Source organism: Sapajus apella, unplaced genomic scaffold, assembly GCF_009761245.1.
Source record: "Sapajus apella isolate SASKATOON/1434 unplaced genomic scaffold, GSC_monkey_1.0 scaffold6, whole genome shotgun sequence".
Taxonomy (NCBI): domain Eukaryota; kingdom Metazoa; phylum Chordata; class Mammalia; order Primates; family Cebidae; genus Sapajus; species Sapajus apella.
Genome location: NW_022436946.1, coordinates 43,366,882 through 43,381,999, shown reverse-complemented (window position 1 = coordinate 43,381,999; position 15,118 = coordinate 43,366,882). Strand labels below are relative to the sequence as shown.

Here is a 15,118-nt window from a genome sequence, read left to right as displayed (position 1 = left end):
AATTTATTTTAGTTATACATTAAAAACTGTACTATAGAGTTATTAAAAATGACAACTATATGAAGTAGGTCCATACATATTTTGAAAATGTAAAACAGAAATGTGATTAGAAATCATAAAAAATCAGATCAGTATTTGAGAAGATGTTTAATAAGACACGTGATCTTTAGTTGTTTTCAGTAAAGCATTCAAGTATGTATCAAAATGTCTTAGAGGTACTAGTTTAATAAGTTAAAATTTTAATCAGAAGAGATTAAGAATCTGACTCAGGGATTCCTGTGCTAGAGTTACAAAGCCTGATTGATTTTTATTAACATTCACTTGCTAATTAAAAGGAAGCTGTAATTCACAACTTTCTTTTAAATTCAGTTGTATTCCAAATAAACTTAGGATTAATTTGAGGTTTTTTCATGATTTTGGTGTGATGTACTGACAACTTTTAAAGTAAATGGAAACATTCTTGTCATAGGAAAACAAAAAAAGCAAAGTCAAACTCCTCTAATGAAAAAAAAAAATTAGAACCATCAAGAAACTTTGTGTTACTCCTTTAGCACAATTCTGGGTTTGTCTCCTTTACCATCTCTTCAAAATACAATGTATAAACCTCTCAGCTTCCTGGTGACAGAAGGCAAGGAAACAGGGAATCACGGAACTCTATAATGGAGAAATACCCTACGTTTTCCTTTCCGCTCTGTTCAAAATACCTTTTGAATCTGTAAGTGCTCTAATGTCTGGGCAAAATGAGCTGATGATGTATGGTGATAATGACTTGGCTGGCACCTGAAACAAGAGACCCTTTTAAAGAAATATTTAGACTTCCTGTTAGAGACAGCACAGTCCCGGGAGGTGATAGTCAACATAGGACACAAAACACTACAGAGAGTTGATAAAAGAATGTCAAAAATAAAAAATTAACATACTAACAATTCCAAAACAACCAAATAAAACATCCCAAATCCCCAAATCACTGTGCCATAGCTTAAAACAATTTTGAAAAAAGGTATGACTTCGTAATACTACTAACCTAAAAAAATGCTTTCATTATTTTTTCTTTGTTGCATTTATTCGTAATTTTTTACACAGTTGTGATCAGTGTTAATATAATGATTTGTTTTCATAATAAAATACTAAGCTATATACAGAATACTATAGAAAGTATAGTATTAGTACTTTGGAGAGATCTTTTAAACGTTGGTATTCAAATGGAGAAAACCTCAGCTATCTGGAATGATTCACTGCTTGTAAGTTCTAGTTTACTAAAGCTTTACTGTATTAAATCTTTCCTAGAATATTTGAAAACATTTCCGGTGTAATCCTCCTCAAATTCTTATATTTCTTTGAAATATTTTAATATTCTTAGAATCTTCCTCCTACTTAGCACTGAGTCAAAAAATGAAAGAATAGTGGTGTAAGAGTAAAAGTTCCTTATCTCTAAAATTTTTCCTTAAGCCAGAGTCATCTTTGTATACTATGAAACAGCAGAAGAAACAAGTCACAACTCAATATCCATAATACTATGTCTAAAGCAATATTTAAATGTGGGAGCAGATACAATATGGTATACAATCCACTGATAATACATAGTGTATCTGAAAGGCAAAAGACCAACCGTGTCACAACAAAAGGATAGTTGGAGTTTATGAGTTGTACAACAGAAGCTGGAGGACATAAGCACTATTCAAACACTGTGTAACAAGCCTAATAAATCCCCTTTCCCAAACCCTGAATAGGTAGCACTGATTCTCTGATTTAGAAGCTGGGGCCACTTTTAATTCATAACATAAAAGTGTTACTAACTAAATTTAGGTAACTAAGTAAAGGATCTAGGACTATCGTGTCCCGCAACAGAAAAGTTTCAGCTTTTAAATATATTATTTTGTCACTGCCTACATCTGTCTAAATATTTCACCTGGATTTATGTAGTTCATTTATTTTCTTTCCCCAATAACACAATTTTAAACAGAGGGATTCTGAGGATAGGACAGCAATTTCCTCGAAAGTTCAAACCTAAGTTTCTCTCTTATTCATTACTCTGTCCCCAGTGCCTAGCATGGTACCTGACATATACAGTAATTAGTCAATAAATATTTTCATAGCTGGGATAATTTTGTTGCTGGTAGAATTGTACTATCGAAATTAATGTTTCTGGAATGCTTTCTAATAGCTAGCCCTACCATGTAGAATAACTCTACCTGTAACGACTACTTTCGTTATCAAAACAACGAAGTCAAAAATGTTTCCAGATAAGCCAAGTGTATATGCTATCCTTAATTCATGCTACCATAAATAACAACAAAGCATGAAGGACATTTTGGCAATAACAAGACTAATAAAAGAAAATAGGTCAGGTGTGGTGGCTCACGTCTATAATCCCAGCACTCTGGGAGGTCAAGGTGGGAAGACTGCTTGAGCCTGGAGTTCTAGACCAGCTTGGGCAATACAGTGAGATCTTGTCTCCATAAAAAATTAAAAAAACAAACAAAGATTAGCTTAGCTGGGTGTGGCAGTGCATGCTTGTAGTCCCAGCTACTTGGGAGGCTGAAGTGGGAAGACTGCCTGAGCCCAGGAGGTCGAAGCTGCAGTAAGCTATGATGGCACTACTGCACTCCAGCATTGGCAACAAGTGAGACCTTGTGTAAAAACAAAAAATTAATAAGTAAATAAAACAGTTAAAAAAAATCAGTAGATATCTTTTTTTCTTGCAGTACAAAGGGAACACTTGATACTGCTAAAGTAAACAATATTTTTGGTAAATATGTCTTTGTGTTTCAAAATGGGAATCTAGACCTTAATACTTAGAATGAGAAATGTCACTACAAAGAAAATGACTCAGGAGAAAAATGTTACTGTATGCCTCTTCCACTCAGATTTTTTTAAAAAGCTGGCTTGAAGCTTTAAGTTAGGCAAACATATGAGACACTAATCAAGTGAACTAGTTTTATATGAACTTCTTTTATACAGGACACTTTTTGGAGAGTAGTTTTTGTCATGATTCCAAACTTATAGTGTACCCTTTCTAATATATTCTTTTACATAACTGCAGTAATCACAATAAAAAAATATTGAATACTATAATGTAGTCCATATTAAAATTTATCAACTATCCCAACAATGTATTTTTCTTCAATCTAAGATTCAGTCCAGGGCTGTCTTAGTCTGTTTGTGATGCTATAACTGGATAATTTATAAAGAACAAACATTTATTTCTCACAGTTCTAGAGGCTGGGAAATCCAAGATCAAGGTGCTGGCACCTGGTATGGGCTTCTTGCTATGTTCTCACATGGAAGACCATGGAAGCACCAGAGTCAGTGATCCCACTCTCAAAAACCCATTTTGTACCAGCATTAACCCATTTATGAGGGCAGAGCCCCCAAAAGGCCTCACCTCCCAACACTGTTGCATTGGGAATTAAGCTTCTAACACATGAATTCTGGGAGACCCATTCAGGTCATGTCAAGGATTCACATATCGCATTTAATTTTCATGTCTCTATTCTCTTTAAATCTGCAACCATTTTTTAGAGTTTTCCACATTTCTTAACCTTTATGGTCTTGAAGAGTACATCTCATTATTTCGTAGAATGTCCACATAGCACTTTTTAAAACCAGCATCTACTTAAAAATGAACATTTAAAAAAGTGTTACATTTTAAGAAAAATATATTCAGGTAGATTTTGGTTATATGAATAGAATGGTTAAGAATTACACATAGGAAAAAAAAGAAGAAAAAAAAAAAGAGAAAAATCACATTAACCACACAAGTCATTAATGAAAATCATAAAGTTAAAATAATGGTAACTTCTTATGTATGTATTAATGATGCCTATATAGAGACATATATACAATGAATGTTATCAATATACAATAATATAAATGAGACATAAAGGAGAAAGGGCCACTGATGTATCACTAGTTAGCAAGGTACTAATGAAAGACAAATTGGGGGTTAGACAACATGAATTCCAATTCTGGTAATGAAGGGCTCTAAAGATCTCACATCTCTTTGAAGCTGTTTCCTTTTCTTTTTTCTTTCTTTTTTTTTTTTTTTGAGATGGACTCTTGCTCTGTCGCCCAGGCTGGAGTATAGTGGCACAATCTCGACTCACTGCGACCTCCACTTCTGGGTTCAAGCAATTCTCCTGCCTCAGCCTCCTGAGTAGCTGGGATTATAGGCTCCTGCCACCACACCCAGCTAATTTTTAATATTTTTAGTAAAGGCAGGGTTTCACCATGTTGGGTTTCACCTGGCCTCGTGATCCACCTGCCTTGGCTTTCCAAAGTGCTGGGATTACAGGCGTGAGTCACCATGCCCAGCTGAAACTGTTTCTTTATACATAAAATGAAGATGCCTGTATAGATGTATGGTTTGAAAATCCAGCTGACCATCAGAATCATGTGGGAAATTAAAAGAATATATATATGAACTGGCTCCTCCCCAGACTTTCTGAATCAGTTTCTGGGGTAAATTCTTTTTTTAAAAAATGTTCCCTAGAATGAACCTTATGATCATACCAGTGTAGAATTTTTCTACAAACAAAATTTTATGTAGAAACCCAACGTACAACACAGGTAAAGTTATGGCAGCTTTTGCTCATGTGGGATTGAGACCATTTCCTAAATTCTGTTTGCTGATTTATAACCCGTAATAGCCTCTTATTTATCTCTGTGAGTCAGTTTGCAAACTGGTCCCGAGGAGAGGATAACTAACACATTTCCCAGTTCTGCTATCTGAGTCTTTCATGCCTAAACAGCAAAATATTTCTTTCAGAGTACAAACCATTATAATTTATTAGTTTTGAATTCTTAAGCAATTCACTTAAACTTCTGAGTGTCTATTTCCTCATCTTATAGTGTGAACAGAGAATTCTCATCTCCAGTTACATGAAAGATTAAATGGGATAGCCAAGCAAAGCACTCAGCAGCAACCCTAGCCCAGGACTTGGACACAGGTATTTAATAACACAAATGACTCTCTTTTCCACCCCTCTCTCCTGCTCACTCTCTAATAAAAAACAAATTTTTTTATTTTTGTCAAAAATAAAACTTATAAAGTAAGTGAGGACAGAAGATCAGTTTTAAAAAGGTCATGATTTAGTAACAAAAAGAGTGATTGTAATTCTCTTCCTACACACAAGTTTAAGGAATAAGAGCATTTTTAAATACGAGATGTACCAAAAAATATACAAAAACCATGGATTCAATTATGTGATTGGCATACAAAGGGCTATCAGAATTTGGCCTCATGGTAATACATCTTGAATTATTCAGTTCAATTTTTATGCAGTATGGCATATGATTTCAATAAATGGTTTTTTAAGAGACAACAAAAACCCAGAACTTGATGATCATGCCAATTAGATGACATTAAGAAAAATTCTTAAGTATTATAAACTTTCATGTTTAATAGTGTTCTGAACACATATACTCAAGTGCAGCACATCACCTATAAGTCAAATGTGCCCTACTGTACTACAGATATATTATTTAATAGATTTTAGGTAAGGTTCTTTATTTAAAAAAAAATGAAAACATTCAGGTAAAAACAAACTTTCAAAATCTTTATGTTATACATTTTAAGTATATCATTATTTGAGCACTCACACTATGTTATAAATTTGCATTCTAAAGGTTTCTATTACTAATGGCTACTAATTACCTTTCCATCCCAATCTCGGTTTTGGTTCTTATTTATCTAAGCCAATTTCAACAAGGAATATGATCTATAATGTCTTTAAAAACAGGTGACTTGAGATTCTAGTGAGATGCTTGAGTTTCCTTACTATTAATAAATAAAATAAATAAGTGAAATATTTTTTAATTTAAAGGGGTCTTAAAGAAATGGATGATGTATCTTTAAGGGAAATTCATACATGTTTTTAACAAGAAAATTTCAGTTTAATTAAATTTTAAAAGCTCATACTTATAAATATGGAGTAGAATTCTAAGATCTATGGTATAACCATTGTGTTCAGCTTTGTGGCTTCATATTTATATTTTATAATTCAGCAGAAAACTACTTGATTTGCTATCTCGGAATGTGTGATACTGAAGGTAAAATTTCTGAAAAATACTTAATACTTCTGAAAAAGTTTTAAAAAATAGAGAGATGAGCTTTTTGATTACCACTAGCCTGAACAATTTTGTTCTGTCTGACAAATTCTTTAACCTCTGATATGTTCATTAGTAAAACACCAACTAATTGAATCCATCGACATGAAAAACCACAGGCTGAAATGTGAAGTGCATACATCATGCTGAAGGATTTTGTCTCAGCCACAGAGGTAATAGCCATCGAGGTCAGGTCAAAGAGGGTTAAACCAAGCCAGGATATAGCCAAAGAAATACATCAAACACTGATTTTAAAAGGGCAATTAATCTTAGACAGAAATGCTTCCTGGGGAATGAGATCTCAATCTTAAGAGCACACTACATGATGTAGCAGTAAAAATGAACATATACAAGCTTACAGGGCTTTTATCTTATGATCACAAACAGAAGGAGAGTGCTGTTTATCAGAGAAATACAAACCCATTTAAAAATACTTATATTAACTTCTTCCGGATCCATACTCACTTAGTAGTACGGGTCTTAATGAACATGCAATATCCCAGTTAATATATACCACATATCTCTTTCCATGTGTACATTTTATATCTTTATTAGTTCTGTCCAAAATATTTCCAGAGCTTTGAATTTTAACATTTTAAACAATTTAAAAACATGTCCATATTAACTTTTTCACTGACTTTTGCTTATAATCCTTGTATTTCTTAGTGAGGAGGACATAATCTAAAATTTAAATTATGTAAAAAATCCTGTATGATTAGTTATAATTATAAAAAGCAAAGTGTATTAAATTAAGTGACAGGCCATTTTAAAACTGATTAAAAGCTTCCTGACAATAAGGTAAAAATGTGGTAAAAGTTAAAAATTAAACCTTGGTCCTTAATAAATAAACTTTGAAAACAATATTTTTTATCTGCTTTCATAAAATGACCCAGTAACTCTAGCTGGGTGTAATAGGGTCCATTAATATTTGTCAAGTATTAATTATAGAACAGCTCAATGTAATTGCTTTATTTAAAATATAGACAATAACTGTACTGTTTACATATGGTCAGAATGAAGCCCCGTAGAACCTGTTTCAATGAAGAGATGACTTGCTTTTGTCTGCATATACTATTATTTTGGTAAGATAATTTCGTTTTCTAGTGTTAAAGATGAAATATTAGTTGTGCAAGTGTATGTTTCTCATTTAGCGGAAAGTCAGGTTAATTCATTTAACTTATTGAGATTAAGACAACAATAATTAAGAAGGAGAAACCAGAAGCATCTTCTGCCAGGTCCAGTAATCTCATCATTTCCAGTAATGGAGAATGAAAATAATCAGCACTATTTCTCTGATTAAAACAAAAACCAAACCCAAAAAACATATGTCAATGGATTTAGGAATTAAGAGATTCTCTACCACTAGAATTAGTCAGTGTAGCCCATGGGCTGAGATAACATGCAGAGATGGAGGGAGAAGGAAGCACAAAGCAAAGAATCTGATTCATTTAATCTCAGAATTTAATAGTATAATGATAAATTAAGAAAATATACTGTAATTAGAAAAATTAAACAGATTATTTAAATTCTGCTTATGAGAGCTACATTTAAAGAGCTTTTGGAAATCCCACTGTTAATGATATTGTATCAATTCTTCCATAAAATATGTACACAATAAGAAATACAAGTAGAGGGTGCTAGGATAAGACTGAAAGGAGAGGCTTCCATTATAGCCAAGTGACCCCATCCCATATGTCAGGCTTACAGTAGCTCTACAAAGTTACAAATGGACTTTCCATGGTTACTTGTGAAGAGATTAAACACCAAATATATGTACGAGTTGCTCTTTATGGTTTTCTTCAATGTGAAACAACCAGCAACTATCTGTTACTGTCTAGATTTGGATCTCTTGACTTAAGGAGGTTTAAAATATTTTAAAAAGTATACGATCATAGTTAATCTGGCTGCCTGGCTGCAGAAAATGCAGTGACTATGAAGATGCCTTTGGTAAAACAAGCTTATTTCTTCCATACAGGAACCACACTTCTGGCACTTCTGATCATGTCCAGAAGTTAACTTCCAAGAAAGCAAGAATCAGTGCTAGAACTGTTGCCATAACTTGAGTTACTTTATTTTTATAAACAGTCACAATATTGATTTACATTGAGAGCATTACACATTTATAACTTCTGTGTGTAGCCTGAATATCAACTACTTGTCTTTGCATAGTGAAATCAGCAAGCAACAAAAAGAAAAACAAAACTCCTTCTTTATCACTTTCCTTTGTAAATTTGTTATGAGGACAGTTCTTTTATTTGTGAAAAATGTTAACAAAACTCTAAGAAACAAAAAAATAGATTTAAATGTAAAGTCCTGAAAAATGCAAAAGACTATGAAGAGTCCCTTCAAAAAACTTCTGGTTCATTTAAACTCTAGATGCATCCTATAAGATGGTAGCAGGAAGCCTCATTATTTTGTAAAATAAGAAAACTGGCTATTCATTAAAAAATAACTCTAAATGATTGCTCAAATCAAATAGTGTGAAGGTACAGAAATACTAATTCATTCTAATTCAAATTCTAAATGAGTATCTAAAGAATTACTGAAATTGTAAACCTTCAATCTGATGAGGTTTGGGGGACTGGAGGTTTTAATTCCTATGGCATAAGTTTGCAAACTGAAGTGCCTTTTCTTCTGGGGGCAGTGCCATCATGCTGACAAATGTTATTATTGCTGGTTTAAACCTCAATCACGAGATATTAATCAACCAGCTTCAATTTTGTCCAAATAGTTGAAGTATCTGCCCTTATATGGTTCGTATGAGACTGGTTTCTTTTTCTAATTGCTTTATTACTGAAAAAAAAATGTATCTTGTCAGCTAATACAATGTGAATATCCCTCCATCCCTCAGTCCCTCCCTCCCTCCTTCCCTCCCTCCCTCCCTCTATCCCTCCCTCCGTCCCTCCTTCTTTCTTTTTTTATTTTTTTGAGATGGAACTTTGCTCTTGTTGTCCATGCTAGAGTACAATCGTGTGTTCTCAGCTCACTGCAACTCTGCCTCCTGGGTTCAAGCAATTCTCCTGCCTCAGCCTCATGGGTAGCTGGGATTACAGGCATGTGCCACCATGCCCAGCTAATACTGCATTTTTGGTAGAGATGGGGTTTCACCATGTTGGTCAGGCTGGTCTCAAACTCCTGACCACAGGTGATCCGCCCACCTAGCTTACCCAGGTTGTTATACATTATATTAGAAGACTGGGAAATGAAGCATAATTCGGTAAAGCTTATAGGTGTTTTGTATTCTCCAAGGTAAAAAAAAAAAATAAGTGTTCTTGATGTGTTATTTTTAATGAACAAAGAAACAAATATTTCACTTCAGGTCTGGTATAGAGGCTTACATCTCTGAGTCATTTTAACTACAGCTGAAACCACAAAAACAATTTACCTGAGCTCACCTTTGGTCATTTCCTGTTAACTCCAACTTTACTAATTCCCTCAGCCGTTTACAAAAAAAGAAAGGAATACACAAAGCAGCTCATCATTAGTTGCTCCACAAACAACAGTTCATCATTAGTTACTCCACAAGAACAATGACCTAAAGCACGTATTCATAAATACTAGTACATTGTATTTTCATATGATGAAATCAGACAAAATTCCTTCATTACTGAATCACTTGTAGGGAGTAGAAGACAATGATGCCACATAACTTTTATGAAGTACTTTCTCTTTTCATCATGTGATGACAGCAAGTTCTTATCCATACACACCCAACCTTACAGTCTTTCGCTTTCAACTTGAGTGCAGGTGTGTCAAAATGCTTCATGTTTGACATGTCTGACAATACTATAGGTGAACTGAACCAGGCAGTAAAACAGTTTTCTGCTGAAACAGTGACTGGATGTTTTGGATACTCTCCACAGATTTTTAAATGACAATTTAAAAAAAATACGTAATACCAAAAGGAAGAGGCAAAGATAAAAGTTTTTCTAAAGAAAAGATACTGGCGTTAAAGATGTGGCTTCCTCCTGGAATGAAAGATACCATCAAAAATATCTGAAAAGAATAGGCATTATCTATGTCATTTCAATGAAGTGTGTGTTCCACAGTCAAGGGAAGCATTTGACAGTTTGCGTGGGGAGAAGTCTGTCACACAGATGTACTCACCCTCTGGCACCTGAAATCACCTAAAAGGAAGGTTTGTGGATTAGGCTGTGTGGCTGTGCTGCCTCACTGCTCCCCTCTAAAAAAAAAAAAAAAAAAAAAAAAAACCACAAGGGAAGTCACACTGTGTATCCCCCAGAAAAGGATGTACACATAGGGCAGCCTCGAAATTGAAGAGAGAACAAAGAGTCTCTTTTAAAAGAACAAACAGCTTCACAAATTTGTGTGTCTTTCTTGTGTAGGATGACATTAATTTTGTCTTGAAACCCAAGTGTAAGACCAAAAGTGAGCATAAAGATATATTCTGAGAGAGTGTGTCAGTTCAAAGCACTTGAGTGCTTTTTATTTACATGTATGATGTTCATAGTCACCATTTAAAAAATTCAACAAGAATGATCAGAATTATATATAGGAACACTAAAACAACAAAACAAACAAAATAAAAACAGTAGATGCTCAGCTTCCTAAGATCATATCAGAAATACTATTAAGAGAGAAGAGCATGCAGACAGATTAGGTACTAAACACCAATTGTAGAATAAAGATTTGTGGGAGTAAAATAGGAAAAACCAGGCATTTCAGAATGCTATTTTAAACTAAACCAAAGAGTTAAAAAGAAAGAAAGAAAACAAAAACAAATGGCAGCATAGTAACGTGGAAAAAACGAAGAGACCACCAGGAGATGAAGACCTGTGTTCTAAACCTAGCTCTGTAATTAAGTGGTTAAGAGACCTTTGGCAAAATCATGCAAAAAATTAAGAGACTGAATTTGAGAGGCCAAGGCAGGTGGATCACTTGAGGCCAGGAGTTCAAGACCAGCCTGGTCAACATGGTGAAAACCCATCTCTACCCAAAATACAAAAACTAGCCATGCGTGGTGGCACATTCCTGTAATCTCAGCTACTTGAATGGCAGAAGCACAAGGCTGCTTGAATGTGGGAAGCAGGGGTTGCAGTGAGCTGAGATCATGCCACAATACTCCAGCTTGGGCAACAGAGTGAGAATCTGCCTCAAAAAAAAAAGGTAACTTGAAAGCTCTACAATTATATAATTATTTAAAGACATCAAATATTGTATTAACACCCAACTAATTTCTTCCCACTTTAGGCACTCCTCAACCACACCCACAAACTAGAAACTGGCAACCATGAAATAAAAATGAATTGAACTAATGAATTTGTCATTAACAAAATAAACAATACAAAATTTCAAGTAAGCCCTCTCTCCTGGATTAAAAAGCAATGATTAAATCTAGGTTTTATATTTAAAACACAAATGTATCAAGGGAGACCCCCCTCATATAAACTTGGGACTAGCAAATATGGATCATTCTGTGTCTGTGACAACTGTGCTGCTGTTAGGGGAAAAATTATTACAGAACATGTTCCTTCCAAGGTTTTGGGTTTCATTGTGATGTCCTCACTCTATAGTCCAGGGTGTTATACACAAGTAAATTTAAAATGACACATTTTAAAAAGTAGATTGTCAAAAGAACATCTAGGAAAAGTGCAATAAGGTAGTCATGTTAGGCTGGGTGCCACATGCCTATAATCCCAGTACTTTGTGAAGCTAAAGTGAGAGGATCACTTGAGTGAGAAATATAAGACCAGCCTGGACAACATAGCGAGACCCTGCCTTTGTTTTTAAAAAGGCAGTTATTTGAATATTAAGCTCTGGCTTAAATTTTATTTACTCCTAATTGATAAAAGCATTTGTTATAGTTTGGTTGCTTGTCTCCGCCAAACCTCACGTTAACATTTTATCCCCAAAGTTGGAAATGGGGCCTAATGGGAGGTATCTGGCTCAGGGGGGTGGATCCCTCATGAATAGATTAATGCCCACACATTAATGTGTGGAGGAGTGAGTGAGTTCTCACTGTCTTCGTGCCCACAAGAGCTGGTTATTACAAAGTCTGGCAGCACCCTGCTCTCTCTGGCTTCCTCTCTTACCATGTGGCCACTGTGCACACCAACTTCCCTTCAACTTCCATCATGAGTAGTAGCAGCCTGAAGGTTTCATGAGATGCCCAATCTCCAGGCAGCAGAACCGTGTGTTAAATAAACCTTTTTGCTCTATAGATTACCCAGCCTCAGGTATTTTTTTATAGCAACACAGACTAATACAGCATCTAGTTTTTCAACGTTCTTTAAAGTACGAATACAAAGTACTCAAAAAGGGGGGAAAAAACACAATTCAGAGAAATGAGCAACTGAAAGCCAATGCTGCCATGGACAGGTAAGAAGTTTATGGGGTTTATCTCTATCAGCAATAAAAATTATTATCCTCTGAATTACATTTCAAATGAAAATAACTAATCTATATTCCCAAATCCTCAAAAACATAGAAATATAGATATTAAATAGAATTTTAAAAACCACCCTTATAACACAGAGAAAATGAACTAAAAAAAAGTAAGCTCATTCTTGAATTTCTGGGAATTTCCCAGAAGTTATGAGTTATTTAGTCAAAATTTCTGTACCCTGAGTTCAAAAACAAAATTTATTTAACTATCTCTAAAGATATACAGGAAAATGGCAACACTGGTTATCTCTAGAAAGGGGAACTTAGGTTAGAGTTTGGTGAACAGGAGTTAGAAAAGAGAATTTTTACTAAATTCCTTTATATATGCTTTGATTTTTAAAACATGTAAATGTATTATCTATAAGAAAAAAAGTTAATTATTTAACTGAACACAATCCATTAAAAAAAAAAAAAACTTGATACACAGGAATTCACCAAAATTAAATGCTTTTACCTTTCGAAAGAAAATAAAGACAAGGCTGGGCACAGTGGCTCATGCCTGTAATCCTAGCACTTTGGGAGGCTAGGTGGGTGGATCACCTGAGGTCAGGAGTTCAAGACCAGTCTGGCCAACACAGTGAAACCCCATCTCTATTAAAATAGAAAAATTAGCCAGGCATGGTGACAGGGACCTGTAATCCCAGCTACTCAGGAGGCTGAGGCATGAGAATAACTTGAACCCAGGAAGTGGAGCTTGCAGTTAGCCAAGATCATGCCATTGCACTTTAGCCTGGGTGACAGACAAAGCGAGACCCTGTCTGGGGAAAAAAAGAAAAAGAGAGAAAGAAAATGAAGGCAAGTCACAGACTAGGAGAAAATATCTGCAAATTGTATATCTGATAAAGAACGTGTATCCAGAATATATAAATAGCACTCACAACTGAGTAAATAAGGAAACGATCCATGAAAAAACAAGGATTTAAATTGACACTTCATCAAAGAGATCTACAAAGTACAATAAGCACATGAAAACATGTTCAACACCAATAGTCATTAGAAAAATGAAAATTAAAATCATCATGAGATACCACTAGAATGGCAATACATGTGAGTCAGGATGTGAAGACTGGAATCCTTACACATTGCTGGTGAGACTGTAAAATGCTATAGCTACTTTGGAAGAGTTTAGCAGTTTCTTAAAAAACAAAAAAACCCCACAACTTACTATATGACCTAGTCATTCCATTCCTAGGAATCTACCTAAGAGAAATGAAAACATGTCCACAGAAAGACCCATATCTGAATGTTCCTAGAAGCCCTGTTTATAAAGGTGAAAAGCTAGAAACAGTCCACTTGCCCATCAGGTGGAGAACCAAAATGTGATGTATCTACCCAATGGAGTATTATCCACCAATTAAAGGAACAAACCGTGGAAACTTGTTTCAACATGGATGCAACTCAAATACATCATGTTAAGTGGAAAAAAACAGTTGCAAAAGACTACATGTTGTGTGATTCAATTCATGTGAAATATCCAAAAAGGCAAATTATAGAGACAGAAAGCAGAACAGTGATTGTTTATAGCTGGCAGTTGGAGCAGAGATTAGCAACGAGTACAAGGGATGGAAATGTTCTAAAAACCAAACTGTGGTGATGGTTGCACAACTCTATAAATTTACTAAAAACCATTAAATTATCTAAAAAAATTATTTAACTAAAACTCTTATTGAAAGCTAAAATTACACAGCAGTAAAGATGGATTAGGATTCTAAGATAGTACTATAATCAATGTTAATTACTCCATGATTTAATGATCATAAATAATATGTTTCATGGTAATGATACAAAGAAAGAATTCAGTGACTGAAATGTTCAGCAAACATTTACCCTAGCACTAGAGATACATGGATGTGTGTAAGACATTATCAGAAACCTTACTATAAAGGCTAGTGAAGTTCAAGGAAGACTTTATAAAAATGTATTTATAACCCTTTAAACCCAGTTTTAATAATTTTGTGTCATGGCCAGTGGTCTCTTCCTTCAATCCCTTCTGGTATTGGTTCTGACAGTATATTTTAGATATCCTCCTCCCTTCCTATTGAACCTCTTTTCATTTTTAAAGCGCTACATACATGTAGGAATGCTAATATAGGCAAGCATATTTGACTAAGGAATATCGCAATATTCTCAGGTTGAATGACACATATTTTGGTCTCCATATTATGGAGCTCTCTTTGCTTAGTCATTTAGGCAGGAATACCACAACACTACCCCTAAACCCACTGTTTCTAATTCTACTACGTAGGCAAACTATTTCCTTAGATGCAACATGCTACATGAACTGTGTGGTATATGTCATGCAAATAATCCTACATTCCTCCAACTTAGAATACATTCATAGGAAACAAGCATTATCTGTTAAAGTATTACCTTCACATATACTGATGCGTTACCTCTTTCCATCGTGGATTTAAAGTTTTAAAAAATTTTCTATTATATAATAAATACAAGTATATGCTATTTTTATGTCAATACAGTAATATGCCACTGAAAATTCCCCCTATAGTTTAGTAAGGAGTAATAGAGCTGGAATTCAAGAGCAGCAGGGTATTTTACACACACACACACACACACACACACACACACACACACACACACACACACA

The 15,118-nt window shown here is 34.6% G+C and overlaps 1 protein-coding gene across 8 annotated transcripts in view; it reads right to left on the bottom strand.

Moving 5' to 3' along the window:
* ATG5 (autophagy related 5) overlaps window positions 1–15,118 on the bottom strand; it is a 179,585-nt gene that overhangs the window by 61,062 nt on the left and 103,405 nt on the right. The window lies entirely within an intron of this gene.